Consider the following 16,736-nt stretch of genomic DNA (forward strand, 5'->3'; position numbering starts at 1 on the left):
TGAGACAGAAGAAAGAGCTTGGAATGCATTTTGTAATGTGGTGACGAAGGGAATAAGAAAGCAGACAACTAGGAAGAGATTGTGGAAGAGCTACTAATGAGTGTGCAAAATCTTGGATGTAGAATGAGTATCAAGATTCACTATTTACACAGCCATTTTGACTTTTTTCCAGAGAACCTTGGGGATGTGAGCGAGGAACAAGGGGAGCGTTTTCATCAGGACATTAAAACAATGGAAGAACGGTATCCAGGCCGGTGGGACTCACATATAATGGCCGACTATTGCTGGAGCTTGATGAGAGACAACCCAGAAGCTGTACATCACAGATCAGCCAAGAAAAGAAAGTTCAAATAACTGCCATTTGCCATTCATCTGTGTGCCATATATATGTGTTTTTATATTTTGTAGTTTAATTCTATAAGTATATTTGATTTGCTGTACATAGACTTTGTAATCTTTGTTAATCCTTAATTAAAAATATACAAAATGTAGTACCGAAAATCATGTGCTTTTATCATAAAACATTAGGAGTAATTTTCATCAAAAATTGAAAATATCTCGAAATCCTAATGTTATAGACAAAAACGGAGTTCATATTCGTAATCAGCAGCCAAAATTGACTTAAAATATGTTTTAAAACCTTTTGCCAGAAAAATTGCGTTGACCAGTGTTATCTATCTATCTATTAGCTATCCATCTATCCTGTGGTGTGAATAAGGCCATGTAATAAGACTGTGCGGTCTAACACGGTATAGTCCTTTTTGGTTTGCTTCATGATAGTACTGCTCTGTGGTGTAACAGAGCTTTGTGCTCTGTGCACACTGAGTGACTTTTAATTCAGTGTGGTTTAAGTGTTTTCTCGCAGCCTTGCTTCTCCATTGTGCTAGCTGCGTTTTCTCCATCACAGCACGGTGGACCCCGGGTTGCAAACACACCTTATTATAATTTCTTATTTGGTACATTCCGCCAATCCTAACAGTTTGTCATCAGCATAGGTTTGATGCTGAAAGCAGTGGGACTTTATGAGCTGTCCCAGACCAAAGGTGTAGATGAAGAAGAGTAGTGGTCCTAGAACTGAACTTTGGGGGACAACGACAGATAGAGGTGAGATGAGGAGGTGGTCTGTGATTGGGAGATTTTAAATGTTCGGTCTGTAAGTCTCTCACTCACAGACCACCTCCTCATCTCTTAGTGATAGAAAGCAGAGGGTGGTTATAAATGTTATATTCTCTAACTGAATCTCTGTGACCAGTGGGGTACCGCGGGGGTCGGTGTTGGGATCTATTTTCTTCAACATATTTATTAACAATCTGGTAGAATAAGTAAAATATCGATATTTTCAGATGATACAAAACTATGTAAAGCGGTCAATACAAGAGAAGATAGTATTCTGCTTCAGTTGGATGTGGATAAGTTGGAAACTTGGACTGACAGGTGGCAGATGCAGTTTAACAATGATAAATGTAAGGTCATACACATGGGAAGAAGGAATTAATATCACCATTACACACTGAACAGGAAACCACTGGGTAAATCTGACATGAAAAAGGACTAGGGGATCCTAGTTAATGATAAACTTACCTGGAGCAGCCAGAGCCGGGCAGCATCTGCCAAGGCAAACAGGATCATGGTTGCATAAAAAGAGGTATGGATACACATGATGAGAGCATTTGTAGCGCCCCCACACTGCCGCAGGGCCAAGGGGTACCCGGTACCGGGCCTCTGAGTCTCTGCTCTGGGGTTGTCACGGTGGCTAGGCCCGGTCCGTGACCCTGCCGAGGGGCGCACAGTCAGTGATGAATAGTGATGGGTAGATGATGGTGGTGGTGAGGCTGTAATGGTGCGGTGCAGTGGTGCGGTGCAGTAAATAACGAGGACACCAGGTTGCAGTCTCTTTACCTCTTTACTGAAGATCTCTGGGTCCTCAGTCCGGAATCCAGATCACCAGGCTGCGCAAGTCCGGCCAGTCCAATGGCACCTCCAGAGTTCCCTTAACAGGTGGAAATCTGTGCCTTCCTTCTAGCGCTATGTGTTGTAGTCCTTCCCTGCTGTGCTTACGGAAAGTCCCCACAACTGTTGTGTCTGTTTCTTAAGTTCCCTGACAACTCAATTAGATGATCTTCTGCTAATCTTCCGTCCCTCCCTGATGTTGCGGTCAGGACGGCACCCGTTTGACGGGTAGGCTCGGAGCTCTTCCAGGACCCTAGAGTCGCCCCTCTCCACAAGTTGCCCCCCAAGACTGCATAGGTGATTAAGGTGAGACAGCCCGCCTGAGACTGACTGTCCTGCCGTAGGTTCGAAGTATTGCCTGAAGCTGTAAGTAGAAATACTTCCTTCGGCGTTCCGGCCACCGGTTGTTTGCGCCTCAGTAGGATGTTGCCTCGGTCTTACAGCACGACCCCTACTGGTATTCTCCTTCTTGCTTTGATCTCGTTTCTCACTCAGCACAATCTATCTCGCTTCCAATCCCTTCTTGGGCACCGCCGCTATACTGTGCAGGCACGGTCCCGTTATGTTCGCTCAAGTTGCCAAGCCCCTGTCAGGATCCCACCCCTGACAGGGACCCTACCGAATCTTCTCCCGCAACACCCTCTGCACAAGGTGTTGCCTGGTTCCAACCCAGTCAGCTTTCTGCCTAACTTCCTGCCTGACCCCCAGTTTTACCTGTGTGTGGAGAGTGGCCTAGTAAATAGAACCCTTAGCTCCCCCTGGAGGCCCGGCGGTGAAATGTATTGGTGTCTGTGATACCTGATCAGATGAACTCCTTCAGTGCCATCAGACGTACCATAGCTCCCCTTAGTGGCGGAGCCACAGTACTGCAACGACCAGGACTCTGGGGCGCTGCACTCCCCCCCGGTTAAATCCAGTACTCCGGGACTGGGAAGAAAACAACAATACAGGTTAGCAAAAAGACACGCAATTAGTTGAGTGCAATAACAATAAGGATACTTGAACAGAGCTTCCCTTTATGGGAGGTTAGGACACTTGAACGTTACAAAACATGGTTAAATATCACAACAACAGGCTATAAATAACTTTTCTTACCCAACCGGGTATTCTACTCAGTGTAAATTCTTGAACAATAATTTAACATTGCCTTTAAAGGACGTACACTCTAAATCCACTAAAGACCTTCTTATAATCACATTATAAGGCAATTTAACTTTTACATTCTCCTTCTTTAAATCTGCAGGACCGCCTGTCCTAACGGCGCCAGACCTACTGCCTCTCCTTTCTTACAGGACTGCTCCTTTCAGCCCGAGCCTTCTGTCTTTTCAACTACTATACACAGTATAGAACATAACGTACTTTCAGTTTAGGAATACTGAGCCATCTTCATATGGCTCCTAGGAGGACTCACTGACTAACCCCTACGGGTTCACTTTCTGTCCCCATTTTCTATCAACATTATCAAACATTTTCTTAGAGCATTAACTTCTATCTTTACTTTCTTGCTAACAACTATGCAGGACACTATGTCTACCCCTACGGGCCTACTGCACCTTTCTTCCAATGAACATTATCAGCATTTCTTTTACAATTAACTAGTTCAATACATATAACTTCTACATGTAAACATTATCATTTTCTTTCAAAGCATCGTTATCACTTTACTGTTCTAAGGCAGTATCACTCATAAGTACACAGATGAACATCCCCTTTAAGAGGGGATCAAGTCTTTATGAGGTAGCATATCTTCTCAGGCTACCAGTCCATACTCAGCAAAGGCTCCGGTGCGGTATCTTCGCAAAGAGTCTCTCTTTAAGTAAAACCAGTAGGGAGCGCCTTTAAGAAGGTGCAAGCTATTTACAATAAGTTTGTATCATGCACTGTTCATGATTGCGGCAGTTCTGGAAACTTGTGCAAACTTGGAAAAAACAAACAAAACAGTAGGGATCCCGGGTCAACAAAGGGATCCCTTTAAGAGTTAACCCTAAACGGGTTCAGCAGCAAATCAGGAAACAAACAGTTAAATGAACTATTTACATTCTCAGGGTATCGAGGTTTATGCTTCCAAATCTGGGGGTGGCTTCCGTGAGTACTGCCCTCCTCCCACCACCACATAAAGGGCATCAGCACCCTGGATAGGGGTCTGAGTACTCACGGTTCTCCTCAGAGTGATGGTCCACAGACATTTGGCACACAGGGAGATTGGAGCAATGACTGTCGGTCTCGGTGAATCATCGGAGGGTGGTGCTGTCACTTCCGGCTTGTATTTACATACGTGCAAGGCATACCACCCTTTGTCTCCCCAGTGACGGGTATACCGAACTCGGTCTCCCGGGTAGAGGTCCCGGCCTGGGTGTCCCTCGATGAGGTGCGCCTCCACATCCCGCCGGTTTACAAATACTTCCAAGGCCAGACCGGGCTCCTTAATGAAGCCCCAACCTCCCTGCAGCCGGAAGGTGCTGATCACGCCATAGCTCTGCGGGCCCCAGTTCTCTTCGGCAACCTGCCTGATCTGGGCCTTAGCTTGGAGATCCTTCTTCCGCTCTGCCTGACGCCGAAGCTCTTTCTTGCGGGCCCACTCCTCTTCCTGTTGGCGCAGCTGCTGTCGTTATTCCCTCTGGCGGATGACCTCGATACTCTCCCCTTCTTCCTGCGCGTCTCCTGGAAACCCAATCAGGTTGGTGGTGGTCGCGCGGGTCCACTTGAAGGTCACCCATTCTCCCTGGAGCTGCACGGACTGCTTGGTGGGTCGCAGGGGGCGATCGGCCGTCTGCAGAGTCTCCCAGGGCCTCTCGCATTCAATGCGGCTACACACCCGCCCGGGTGGTCGTGGTGGGGGTGAGTCCACATCCACCAGCAAGGACTCTTCGGTTGCTGCAGCAGGATCGGTATCGTTACCTGCCTCTGGAGCATCCCCGGTGCCGGTCTCCTCCGCCGTCGGCTGCGGGATCGATGCCTGGTGCGAGTGCGGCCCCTCGCCGGTGATGGTCGCTCGCTGGCACAAGCTCCGGAACTGCCGACACAGCTCCTCTACCTCCGCTCCGAGGACTTCCTGGTCTGCGCGGCCTGGTATGAGCTCTCTCGGCTCCCATTGGCAGGGCCTGATACGGGTCTTCTCCCCCTCTCCCGGGTGACTTCCGCGCTCCATGCTGCCAATCGGGTTCTGCCTCGTGGCATCCACGGGTTCCTGTTCCTCCCCGTCCAGGGGGCGGCCTCTCCCTCCTCCACCATCCCATACTAGGAGGCGGACCTTTCTCGTTGATGGACATATCTTCCGGACATAGTAGTATCGGTGAGGGGTGGGTTCCATCTTCGCGCCACTCTTCCAGGCTACGCCCACAATGACACGCCCCATCCTTCCTGCGCGCCACATAGCACTATAATGGCGGCGGTTTTGGCGGTAACTTCCAGCGGCAAATGGCAATACACAGTCTCTCAACAAAGTACAGTCCAGGCACAGTAAATCATAGTTCAAAGGCACACATGACCTGATTCTTCAGGCTTAAGTAGATCCTGTTCGTGACGCCAAGATGTAGCGCCCCCACGCTGCCGCAGGGCCGAGGGGTACCCGGTACCGGGCCTCTGAGTCTCTGCTCTGGGGTTGTCACGGTGGCTAGGCCCGGTCCGTGACCCTGCCGAGGGGCGCACAGTCAGTGATGAATAGTGATGGGTAGATGATGGTGGTGGTGAGGCTGTAATGGTGCGGTGCAGTGGTGCGGTGCAGTAAATAACGAGGACACCAGGTTGCAGTCTCTTTACCTCTTTACTGAAGATCTCTGGGTCCTCAGTCCGGAATCCAGATCACCAGGCTGCGCAAGTCCGGCCGGTCCAATGGCACCTCCAGAGTTCCCTTAACAGGTGGAAATCTGTGCCTTCCTTCTAGCGCTATGTGTTGTAGTCCTTCCCTGCTGTGCTTACGGAAAGTCCCCACAACTGTTGTGTCTGTTTCTTAAGTTCCCTGACAACTCGATTAGATGATCTTCTGCTAATCTTCCGTCCCTCCCTGATGTTGCGGTCAGGACGGCACCCGTTTGACGGGTAGGCTCGGAGCTCTTCCGGGACCCTAGAGTCGCCCCTCTCCACAAGTAGCCCCCCAAGACTGCATAGGTGATTAAGGTGAGACAGCCCGCCTGAGACTGACTGTCCTGCCGTAGGTTCGAAGTATTGCCTGAAGCTGTATGTAGAAATACTTCCTTCGGCGTTCCGGCCACCGGTTGTTTGCGCCTCAGTAGGATGTTGCCTCGGTCTTACAGCACGACCCCTACTGGTATTCTCCTTCTTGCTTTGATCTCGTTTCTCACTCAGCACAATCTATCTCGCTTCCAATCCCTTCTTGGGCACCGCCGCTATACTGTGCAGGCACGGTCCCGTTACGTTCGCTCAAGTTGCCAAGCCCCTGTCAGGATCCCACCTGTTGTGAATTTGGATTCTGGGCTCCCCCGGTGGCCGCTTGTGGAATTGGACTTGTCATCCTCCTTCCTGTTTCACCTGGTTCCATCAGTAGTGGGTGTCGCTATTTAAGCTCATTTCTCTGGTGGTTTCTTGCCGGTCAACAATGTTATCTGATGCCTCTCAGTGCTTGTTCCTGCTTCTAGACAACTACTAGATAAGTTGGACTTTTGTCCATGTTTTGTTTTGCCTATTTGTTCCAGTTCACAGCTGAAGTTTTGTTACTGTGTCTGGAAAGCTCTCGTTGATCAGGGATTGCTACTCTGGCGTTATGAGTTAATACCAGAGTTTAAGGTAATCTCTGGATGGTGTTTTGTTAGTGTTTTTCTGCTGACCATGAAAGTATACTATCTGTCTTCTGCTATCTAGTAAGCGGACCTCAAATTTGCTAAGACTATTTTCCTGCTGCGTTTGTTGTTTCATCTGAACTCACCGTCATTATATGTGGGGGGCTACTGTCTTCTTTGGAATATTTCTCTAGAGGTGAGCCAGGTCTTATATTTCCCTCTGCTAGCTATTTAGGTCTTAGGCCAGAGCTGGGCATCTAGCGATAAATAGGAAATGCTACCTGGCTATTTCTAGTTGCGCGGCAGGCTTAGTTCATGGTCAGTATAGTTCCATCTTCCGAGAGCTTGTCCCTCTATAGGCTTGCTATGATCTCTGCCTGCAGAGATCATGACAGTTTGACCGGCCACTAAAGTGTTAAAGACCCAGGTTGAGAAAGGAGAGTTATAAGAAGTCTGCTGGAATTTTTTTTTTTTTTTTTTTTTTTTTTTTTTTTTCCTCCAGTCTGCCTTGCTGCAGTCTTTTTTCTCTCTCTCCTCCTAATCTCTGTATGGCTCTGTGTGCACCTGACAATAATGGATCTCCAGAGTGTAACTGCGGGTTTGAATAATCTCATCACGAAAGTACAAAATTTACAAGATTTTGTGGTACATGCTCCGGTATCTGAGCCGAGAATTCCTTTGCCGGAGTTCTTCACAGGGAATAGAGCTAGCTTCCAGAATTTCCGAAATAATTGTAAGCTTTATTTGTCCCTGAAGTCTCGTTCAGCTGGAGACCCTGCTCAGCAGGTTAGGATTGTGATTTCCTTGCTCAGGGGTGACCCTCAAGATTGGGCCTTCTCATTGCCAGCAGGGGATCCTGCGTTACGCGATGTGGATGCGTTTTTTCTGGCCTTGGGCTTGCTTTATGAGGAACCTCATTTGGAACTTCAGGCAGAAAAAACTTTGATGGCACTATCTCAGGGGCAAGACGAAGCTGAAGTTTTCTGCCAAAAATTCCGTAAATGGTCTGTGCTTACTCAGTGGAATGAGTGCGCCTTGGCGGCAACTTTCAGAGAGGGTCTCTCTGATGCCGTTAAGGATGTTATGGTGGGGTTCCCTGTGCCTGCAGGTCTGAATGAGTCCATGACAATGGCTATTCAGATTGATAGGCGTCTGCGGGAGCGCAAACCGGTGCACCATCTGGCGGTGTCTATGGAAAAGACGCCAGAAAGTATGCAGTGTGATAGAATTCTGTCCAGGAGCGAGCGACAGGATTTTAGACGGAAGAATGGATTGTGTTTCTATTGTGGGGATTCTACTCATGTTATATCAGCATGCTCTAGGCGTACAAAGAAGCTTGATAAGTCTGTTTCCATTGGCACCATTCAGTCTAAGTTTATTTTGTCTGTAACCCTGATTTGCTCTTTGTCATCCATTGCCACGGACGCCTATGTTGACTCTGGCGCCGCTCTGAGTCTTATGGATTGGTCCTTTGCCAATCGTTGTGGTTTTGATTTAGAGCCTTTGGAGACTCTTATTCCTCTGAAGGGGATTGACTCCACCCCATTGGCTAATAATAAACCACAATACTGGACACAAGTTACCATGCGTATCTATCCGGATCACCAGGAGATTATTCGTTTCCTGGTGCTGTATAATTTACATGACGATTTGGTACTGGGATTGCCATGGTTGCAGTCTCACAACCCAGTCTTGGACTGGAGAGCAATGTCTGTGTTGAGCTGGGGATGTAAGGGTATTCATGGGGACTTACCTTTGGTTTCTATTTCGTCGTCCATTCCCTCTGAAGTCCCTGAGTTCCTCTCTGATTATCAAGACGTCTTTGACGAACCCAAGCTTGGGTCGTTACCTCCGCACCGTGAGTGCGATTGTGCCATAGATTTGATACCGGGTTGTAAATATCCAAAGGGTCGTTTGTTTAATCTGTCTGTGCCGGAACATGCTGCTATGCGGGAATATATAAAGGAGTCTTTGGAAAAGGGACATATTCGTCCATCTTCTTCTCCCTTGGGAGCTGGGTTTTTCTTTGTCTCAAAAAAAGACGGCTCTTTGAGACCATGTATTGATTATCGGCTTCTGAATAAGATCACTGTTAAGTATCAATACCCATTGCCATTGCTTACTGATTTGTTTGCTCGTATAGAGGGTGCTAAGTGGTTCTCTAAAATTGATCTTCGTGGGGCGTATAATTTGGTGCGGATCAGGCAGGGGGATGAGTGGAAGACCGCATTTAATACGCCCGAGGGCCACTTTGAGTATTTGGTCATGCCTTTTGGTCTTTCTAATGCCCCTTCAGTTTTCCAGTCTTTTATGCATGATATTTTCCGCGATTTTCTGGATAAATTTATGATAATATATCTGGATGATATTCTGATTTTTTCTGATGACTGGGACTCTCATGTCCAGCAGGTCAGGAGAGTTTTTCAGGTTCTGCGGTCTAATTCTTTATGTGTGAAGGGGTCTAAGTGCGTTTTTGGGGTCCAGAAAATTTCCTTTTTGGGGTATATTTTTTCTCCCTCTTCCATTGAGATGGATCCCGTCAAGGTGCAAGCTATTTGTGACTGGACTCAGCCCTCCTCTCTTAAGGGTCTTCAGAGATTTTTGGGCTTTGCCAACTTTTACCGCCGATTTATTGCTGGTTTTTCGGATGTCGTTAAACCACTGACTGATTTGACCAGACAAGGCGCTGATGTTGCTAATTGGTCCCCTCATGCTGTAGAGGCCTTTCAGGAGCTTAAGCGCCGTTTTGCCTCTGCCCCTGTGTTGCGTCAGCCTGATGTGAATCTGCCTTTTCAGGTTGAGGTTGACGCTTCGGAGATCGGAGCTGGGGCAGTGTTGTCGCAGAAAGGTTCCGACTGCTCCGTCATTAGGCCTTGTGCCTTCTTTTCTCGCAAATTTTCGCCCGCAGAGCGGAATTATGATGTTGGGAATCGGGAGCTTTTGGCCATGAAGTGGGCGTTTGAGGAGTGGCGCCATTGGCTCGAGGGGGCTAGGCATCAGGTGGTGGTATTGACTGACCACAAAAATTTGATTTATCTTGAGACTGCCAGACGCCTGAATCCTAGACAGGCGCGCTGGTCTTTATTTTTTTCTCGCTTTAATTTTGTGGTGTCATACCTACCGGGTTCTAAGAATGTTAAGGCAGATGCCCTTTCTAGGAGTTTTGACCCGGACTCTCCTGGTAATTCTGAACCCACAGGTATCCTTAGGGAGGGAGTAATTTTGTCGGCCGTTTCTCCTGATCTGCGGCGGTCCTTGCAAGAGTTTCAGGCGGATAGACCGGATCGTTGTCCGCCTGATAGACTGTTTGTTCCGGATGATTGGACCAGCAGAGTCATCTCTGAGGTACATTCTTCTGCATTGGCAGGTCATCCCGGAATTTTTGGTACCAGGGATTTGGTGGCAAGATCCTTCTGGTGGCCTTCCCTGTCACGAGATGTGCGAGTCTTTGTGCAGTCATGTGACGTTTGTGCTCGGGCCAAGTCTTGTAGTTCTCGGGCTAGCGGACTGCTGTTGCCCTTGCCTATTCCTAAGAGGCCTTGGACACACATCTCGATGGATTTTATTTCAGATCTGCCTGTTTCCCAGAAGATGTCTGTCATCTGGGTGGTCTGTGACCGTTTCTCTAAAATGGTCCATTTGGTTCCTCTGCCCAAGTTGCCTTCTTCTTCTGAGTTGGTTCCTCTGTTTTTTCAGAATGTTGTCCGATTGCACGGTATTCCTGAGAATATTGTTTCTGACAGAGGTACCCAATTTGTGTCTAGATTTTGGCGGGCATTCTGTGCTAGGATGGGCATAGATTTGTCTTTTTCATCTGCTTTTCACCCTCAGACTAATGGCCAGACCGAGCGGACTAATCAGACCCTTGAGACATATCTGAGGTGTTTTGTCTCTGCTGACCAGGATGATTGGGTTGCTTTTTTGCCATTGGCAGAGTTCGCCCTCAATAATCGGGCCAGCTCTTCCACCTTGGTGTCCCCGTTTTTCTGTAATTCGGGGTTTCACCCTCGATTTTCCTCCGGTCAGGTGGAATCCTCGGATTGTCCTGGAGTGGATGCGGTGGTGGAGAGATTGCATCACATCTGGGGGCAGGTTATGGACAATTTGAAGTTGTCCCAGGAGAAGACTCAGCGTTTTGCCAACCGTCATCGTCGTGTTGGTTCTCGGCTTTGTGTTGGAGATTTGGTGTGGTTGTCTTCTCGTTTTGTCCCTATGAGGGTCTCTTCTCCTAAGTTTAAACCTCGGTTCATCGGCCCTTATAGAATATTGGAGATTCTTAATCCTGTTTCTTTCCGTTTGGACCTCCCTGCGTCCTTTTCCATTCATAACGTTTTTCATCGGTCGTTATTGCGCAGGTATGAGGTACCTGTTGTACCTTCAGTTGAGCCTCCTGCTCCGGTGTTGGTTGAGGGTGAGTTGGAGTACGTTGTGGAGAAAATTTTGGACTCTCGTGTTTCCAGACGGAGACTCCAGTATCTGGTCAACTGGAAGGGTTACGGCCAGGAGGATAATTCTTGGGTCAATGCATCTGATGTTCATGCTTCTGATCTTGTTCGTGCCTTCCATAGGGCTCATCCTGGTCGCCCTGGTGGATCTGGTGAGGGTTCGGTGCCCCCTCCTTGAGGGGGGGGTACTGTTGTGAATTTGGATTCTGGGCTCCCCCGGTGGCCGCTTGTGGAATTGGACTTGTCATCCTCCTTCCTGTTTCACCTGGTTCCATCAGTAGTGGGTGTCGCTATTTAAGCTCATTTCTCTGGTGGTTTCTTGCCGGTCAACAATGTTATCTGATGCCTCTCAGTGCTTGTTCCTGCTTCTAGACAACTACTAGATAAGTTGGACTTTTGTCCATGTTTTGTTTTGCCTATTTGTTCCAGTTCACAGCTGAAGTTTTGTTACTGTGTCTGGAAAGCTCTCGTTGATCAGGGATTGCTACTCTGGCGTTATGAGTTAATACCAGAGTTTAAGATAATCTCTGGATGGTGTTTTGTTAGTGTTTTTCTGCTGACCATGAAAGTATACTATCTGTCTTCTGCTATCTAGTAAGCGGACCTCAAATTTGCTAAGACTATTTTCCTGCTGCGTTTGTTGTTTCATCTGAACTCACCGTCATTATATGTGGGGGGCTACTGTCTTCTTTGGAATATTTCTCTAGAGGTGAGCCAGGTCTTATATTTCCCTCTGCTAGCTATTTAGGTCTTAGGCCAGAGCTGGGCATCTAGCGATAAATAGGAAATGCTACCTGGCTATTTCTAGTTGCGCGGCAGGCTTAGTTCATGGTCAGTATAGTTCCATCTTCCGAGAGCTTGTCCCTCTATAGGCTTGCTATGATCTCTGCCTGCAGAGATCATGACACCCACCCCTGACAGGGACCCTACCGAATCTTCTCCCGCAACACCCTCTGCCACAAGGTGTTGCCTGGTTCCAACCCAGTCAGCTTTCTGCCTAACTTCCTGCCTGACCCCCAGTTTTACCTGTGTGTGGAGAGTGGCCTAGTAAATAGAACCCTTAGCTCCCCCTGGAGGCCCGGCGGTGAAATGTATCGGTGTCTGTGATACCTGATCAGATGAACTCCTTCAGTGCCATCAGACGTACCATAGCTCCCCTTAGTGGCGGAGCCACAGTACTGCAACGACCAGGACTCTGGGGCGCTGCACATTACACTGCCTCTGTACAAATCCCTGATTAGACCGACATGGAGTACTGTGTACAGTTTTGGGCACCGGTGCTCAGGAAGGATATAATGAAACTAGAGCGAGTACAAAGGAGGGCGACAAAATTAATAAAGGGGATGGCGTAACTACAATACCCAGAGAGATTAGCAAATTTAGGATTATTTAGTCTACAAAAAAGACGACTGAGGGGCGATCTAATAACCATGTATAAGTAGATAAGGGGACAATACAAATATCTCGCTGAGGATATGTTTATACCAATTAATGTGACTATCACAAGGGGCATTCTCTGCGTCTGGAGGAGAGAAGGTTTTTCCACCAACATAGAAGAGGATTCTTTACTGTTAGAGCAGTGAGAATCTGGAATTCCTTGCCTGAGGAGGTGGTGATGGCGAACTCAGTCGAGGGTTTCAAGAGAGGCCATGATTTGTTACTGGAGCGTAAAATTGTATCTTACAGTTATTAGGTTCGTTAGAGGCACATAGACCTGGGGATTTATTCTGATGGAATATAGGTTGAAATGGACGAACAAATGTCTTTTTTTTCGGTCTTGCTAACTATGTAACTATGTAACTATGTATGAGAAAATCCAAGATAGGGCCAAGTTTGTGATGCCAAGAGATCAGAGAATATTTATTAAGAGGGAATGGTTCACTGTGTCAAAGGCAGAGGACAGGAGGAGGAGAGAAAAGTAATGTCTTTTGTATTTGGCAGGTAGTAGGCCATTGGTGACTTAAGGATGAGAGTGATCGAGGCATGTTTGAAGGATGAGGGGAAGATGCCATTTTTTGTTGACAGATTGAAGAGCTGAGTTATCATTGGGATTAAGACTGTGGTAAGTTTTTGGATGAGGTGGGACAGGATCGGGTTAAGTACACAAGTGGTGAGATGTGATATGGAGAGAAAAGAGGAAAATTGATCTTACATAATGACATTCCAAGAAGCTGGCTTTGGAGGAGTAGGGCTAAGTACTTATTAAGAGGGGGTGTGGGGATTTTAGGCAAAAGCTTTGTCTGATGTTATCAATCTTATGTGTGAAGAATGAGGCAAAGTCTTCAGCTGAGATGAAAAGAGAGGGATGGGTTTTTTAACGATGAAGGAGACAATTGAAAGTATTGAATAGCTGTTTAGGGATGTGAGACAGGGAGGATATGAGAGATGAGAAGTAGGTTTGTTTTCCTGCAATGAGTGTGGATTTATAAGTAGTGAGGTACTGTTTGCATGTGATGAAGTGCTGTTTGGAATGGGATCTTTTTCATCTCAGCAACCATTGAAGCCGGTCTCAGTTCTTTAGTCAGGCTGGTATGCCAGGGCTGCCTGATGATTGTACAAGCTTTGGTATGTGTGAGCGGGGTCAACTGATTTGAGAGCTGCAGATATTGCTGTGTTATATAAAGTGGCAACAGCATCAGAATTGTCTAAGGAACTTATATTTGCAAGAGAGAGAAGGAATTCAGAGAATGGGTGTAAATCAAGGTGTTTGAGATTTCTGCAGGGGGTGTGCAAGTTTGTGAAGTGGGAATTGTGCACCTGAAGCAGAAAGGGAAGGGTATGCAAGTAGGTTGTGGTCGGTAAGAATGAGAAGTGAGTTAGAGTGGTTAGATAGGAAACAGAGATGTGGGAAATTGAGGTCCAGTGTGTGGCCCTCTTTGTAAGTGGCTGCGGAGGAACATTGAGCGAGAATGAAGGTGGAAGTGAGACATAAAAGCTTACAGACAGCTGAGTGGGTTTTGTCAATAGGGATGTTGAAGTCACCCATGACGATAATGAGGATGACAATGGAAAGGAAGTGAAGTAAACAGGTAGTGAAGTGATTGAAGAAGATGGTGGCTGGTCTTGAGGGTTTGAGGGGGAGTAGATGTGCATAGAATGCACATTAAAAGTAGTGAGAGTAGCGGAGGACGGCAGTGGAATTTTTGTGAAGGAGCAGTAATATGACAGGAGAAAACCAACTCCACCATGCTTGCTGCTGGGGCAGGAGTGTGGGAAAGGTGGAATCCACCATAAGTGCACCTGGAAAGGTCAGAGTTGGTGAGCTAGTTTTCTGTGATGCAGAGGAAAGAAAGATTGTTAGTAATGAAAAGATCATGGATGTAGGAAAGTTTGTTGCAGACAGAGTGAGAGTTTGATAACATTCCTGTTAAAGGGACTGGGGAAACGGGGGCTGAGTGAATGCCCATAAGGTTAGAAAAGTTTGCAAATTTGTGATCGATCAATGGAGGGAGAGATGACCAGTTCATTACTAGGTGTAGGGATTAGTAGGAAGTGGAGGACTATAGGGGTGATAGTGTAAAGAAACAGATACATTCTTTACTGTGACTACAGTATGTATCCAGTTACCTTTAATTCCAATTCTTGTCTAATTCAATGTAGTACACTCAAGTAGGGAAACGGATTGGACAAATTCAAAAATCGCCGACTTTCGGCAAAGTCGGGTTTCATGAAACCCAACCCGATCCTAGTGCGGGATCGACCATGAGGTCGCCGATCTGCGCGCAAAAGTCGCATTTCATATGACGCTTTCAGGGCCATTTTTTAGCCAATTATGGAGGAGGCAGAGTGTGGCAGCGTGAGGACATAGGTCTCGGTCCCCACCATCTTAGAGAATAGCATGACAGTGATTGGCTTGCTTTCTGCGGCCTCACAGGGGCTATAAAGGGGAGTGCACGCCGACCACCATCTTACTTCTGCCTTTTGTTTTGCAGGGACAGTGGAGGCTATATTTTTATGCATCAGCTCTGTAGCATATTAGGCTGCCTTATAAGGCTCCCTGATAGCTGCATTGCTGTTTGCACGCTGCTGTGCAAACCAACTGCTTTTTTAAAAGCAAAAATCCTGTTACTCCTTTCTGCACAGTTATCTTGTTTATTTTTCCACACTTTTGTGTGCAGCAGTCCTTTTTATTGCTGCCATACTTGTCCTGAGATCATTGTAGGGAGATTGAAATTGTACTACAGTCCTTGTATTTTTTCATATATCTTCCAGCCACTTTCTGCCACTTACATTGTGTTGTTTTATACACTGGACCTGAGTTTTGGTTCAGTCTCCCAAAAAAAAGTGAGATTCAGATTCTCATAAAGTGGATATACTACAGTCCTGTTTGTTTGTCGTATGTCAGCCAGCCACTATCTGCCACTTAGATTGCGTTGTTATATACACTGGGCCTGAGTTTTGGTTCAGTCTCCCCCCAAAAAAAGGGAGATTTAAATTCTCAACAATTTTATATACACCTTCTACCTTGTTTTACAGTACCATATAACGGTTGTTATTTTAATTAGATTTTCCAAAAAATGAGAAAGTCTGTTGGAAGAGCCCGTGGGCGGTGGTTGCCAGCTGGTACTGATGGTGGTGGTGGTGGTGCATCTGGTGGTAGTGGCAAGAGCACAATAGCACCTAAGGCTGGAGGTGTTGAGCCAGCGTCATCGTCTGGCTACACAAGGCCTCGAAGGCTCCCTCATCTGGGAGTAGGAAAACAGCTTTTAAAGCCGAGGCAGCAGGAAAAAGTGTTGGCTTTTCTTGCTGACTCAGCCTCTAGCTCTTTCGCCTCCTCTTCAGAAAGTTCCAAATATAAAGCTTTTCCTCCCTTATCGATGTTCTCCCTCACAGGTCATTCCACTTTGATTACTGGGCATCTAAAATAGACACCTGGCCTGAATTGGCAGAATATGTATTACAGGAGCTCGCTTGCCCTGCTGCTAGTGTGCTACCAGAAAGAGTCTTCAGTGCTGCTGGTTCAATACTGACTGAAAAAAGGACTCGTCTGGCTACCCAAAATGTTGATGATCTAACCTTCATTAAAATTAACCAATCATGGATTTCAAATTATTTTGCCCCACCTTCCCCTGCTGACACGTAGCTTGCCTGAAAAATGTCTTGCTTTTGGCCTCCTCTTACTGACTTCTCCAATTCCTCCATTTGCAGCTGTTGAATGTCCACCATAGGCCATTTTTATACCTCCCTAAGGCAGGTTTCACACGTCAGTGGCTCCGGTGCGTGTGGTGACAGTTTTCTCACATACCGGAGACTGACTCACGTAGACACATTAAAATCAATGTGTCTCTGCACATGTCAGCATGTTTTCACGGACCGTGTGTCCGTTTGAAAAACACGGAGACATGTCAGTGTTCGTGGGAGCGCACGGATCACACGGACCTATTAAAGTCAATGGGTCCGTGTAAAACACGTACCGCACACGGATGCTGTCCGTGTGCCGTCCGTGTGCCATGCAGGAGACAGCGCTACAGTAAGCACTGTCCCCCCAGCTTTTGGTGCTGAAGCCACCATTCATTTCTTCTCTCCACCAGCGTTCACTGGAGAGAAGGAATGAAAAATCATTGTTTTTTTTATTTTTTTTGCGGTTGAAATAAAGTTCCCGATA

At 47.0% G+C, this 16,736-nt stretch overlaps 1 protein-coding gene across 1 annotated transcript in view; it reads right to left on the reverse strand.

The window, feature by feature from the left end:
* LOC143808677 (cytochrome P450 2K1-like) overlaps nt 1–16,736 on the reverse strand; it is a 200,170-nt gene that overhangs the window by 29,020 nt on the left and 154,414 nt on the right. The window lies entirely within an intron of this gene.

The sequence above is a fragment of the Ranitomeya variabilis genome, chromosome 2 (assembly GCF_051348905.1).
Source record: "Ranitomeya variabilis isolate aRanVar5 chromosome 2, aRanVar5.hap1, whole genome shotgun sequence".
In the NCBI taxonomy this organism is placed as follows: Eukaryota; Metazoa; Chordata; class Amphibia; order Anura; family Dendrobatidae; genus Ranitomeya; species Ranitomeya variabilis.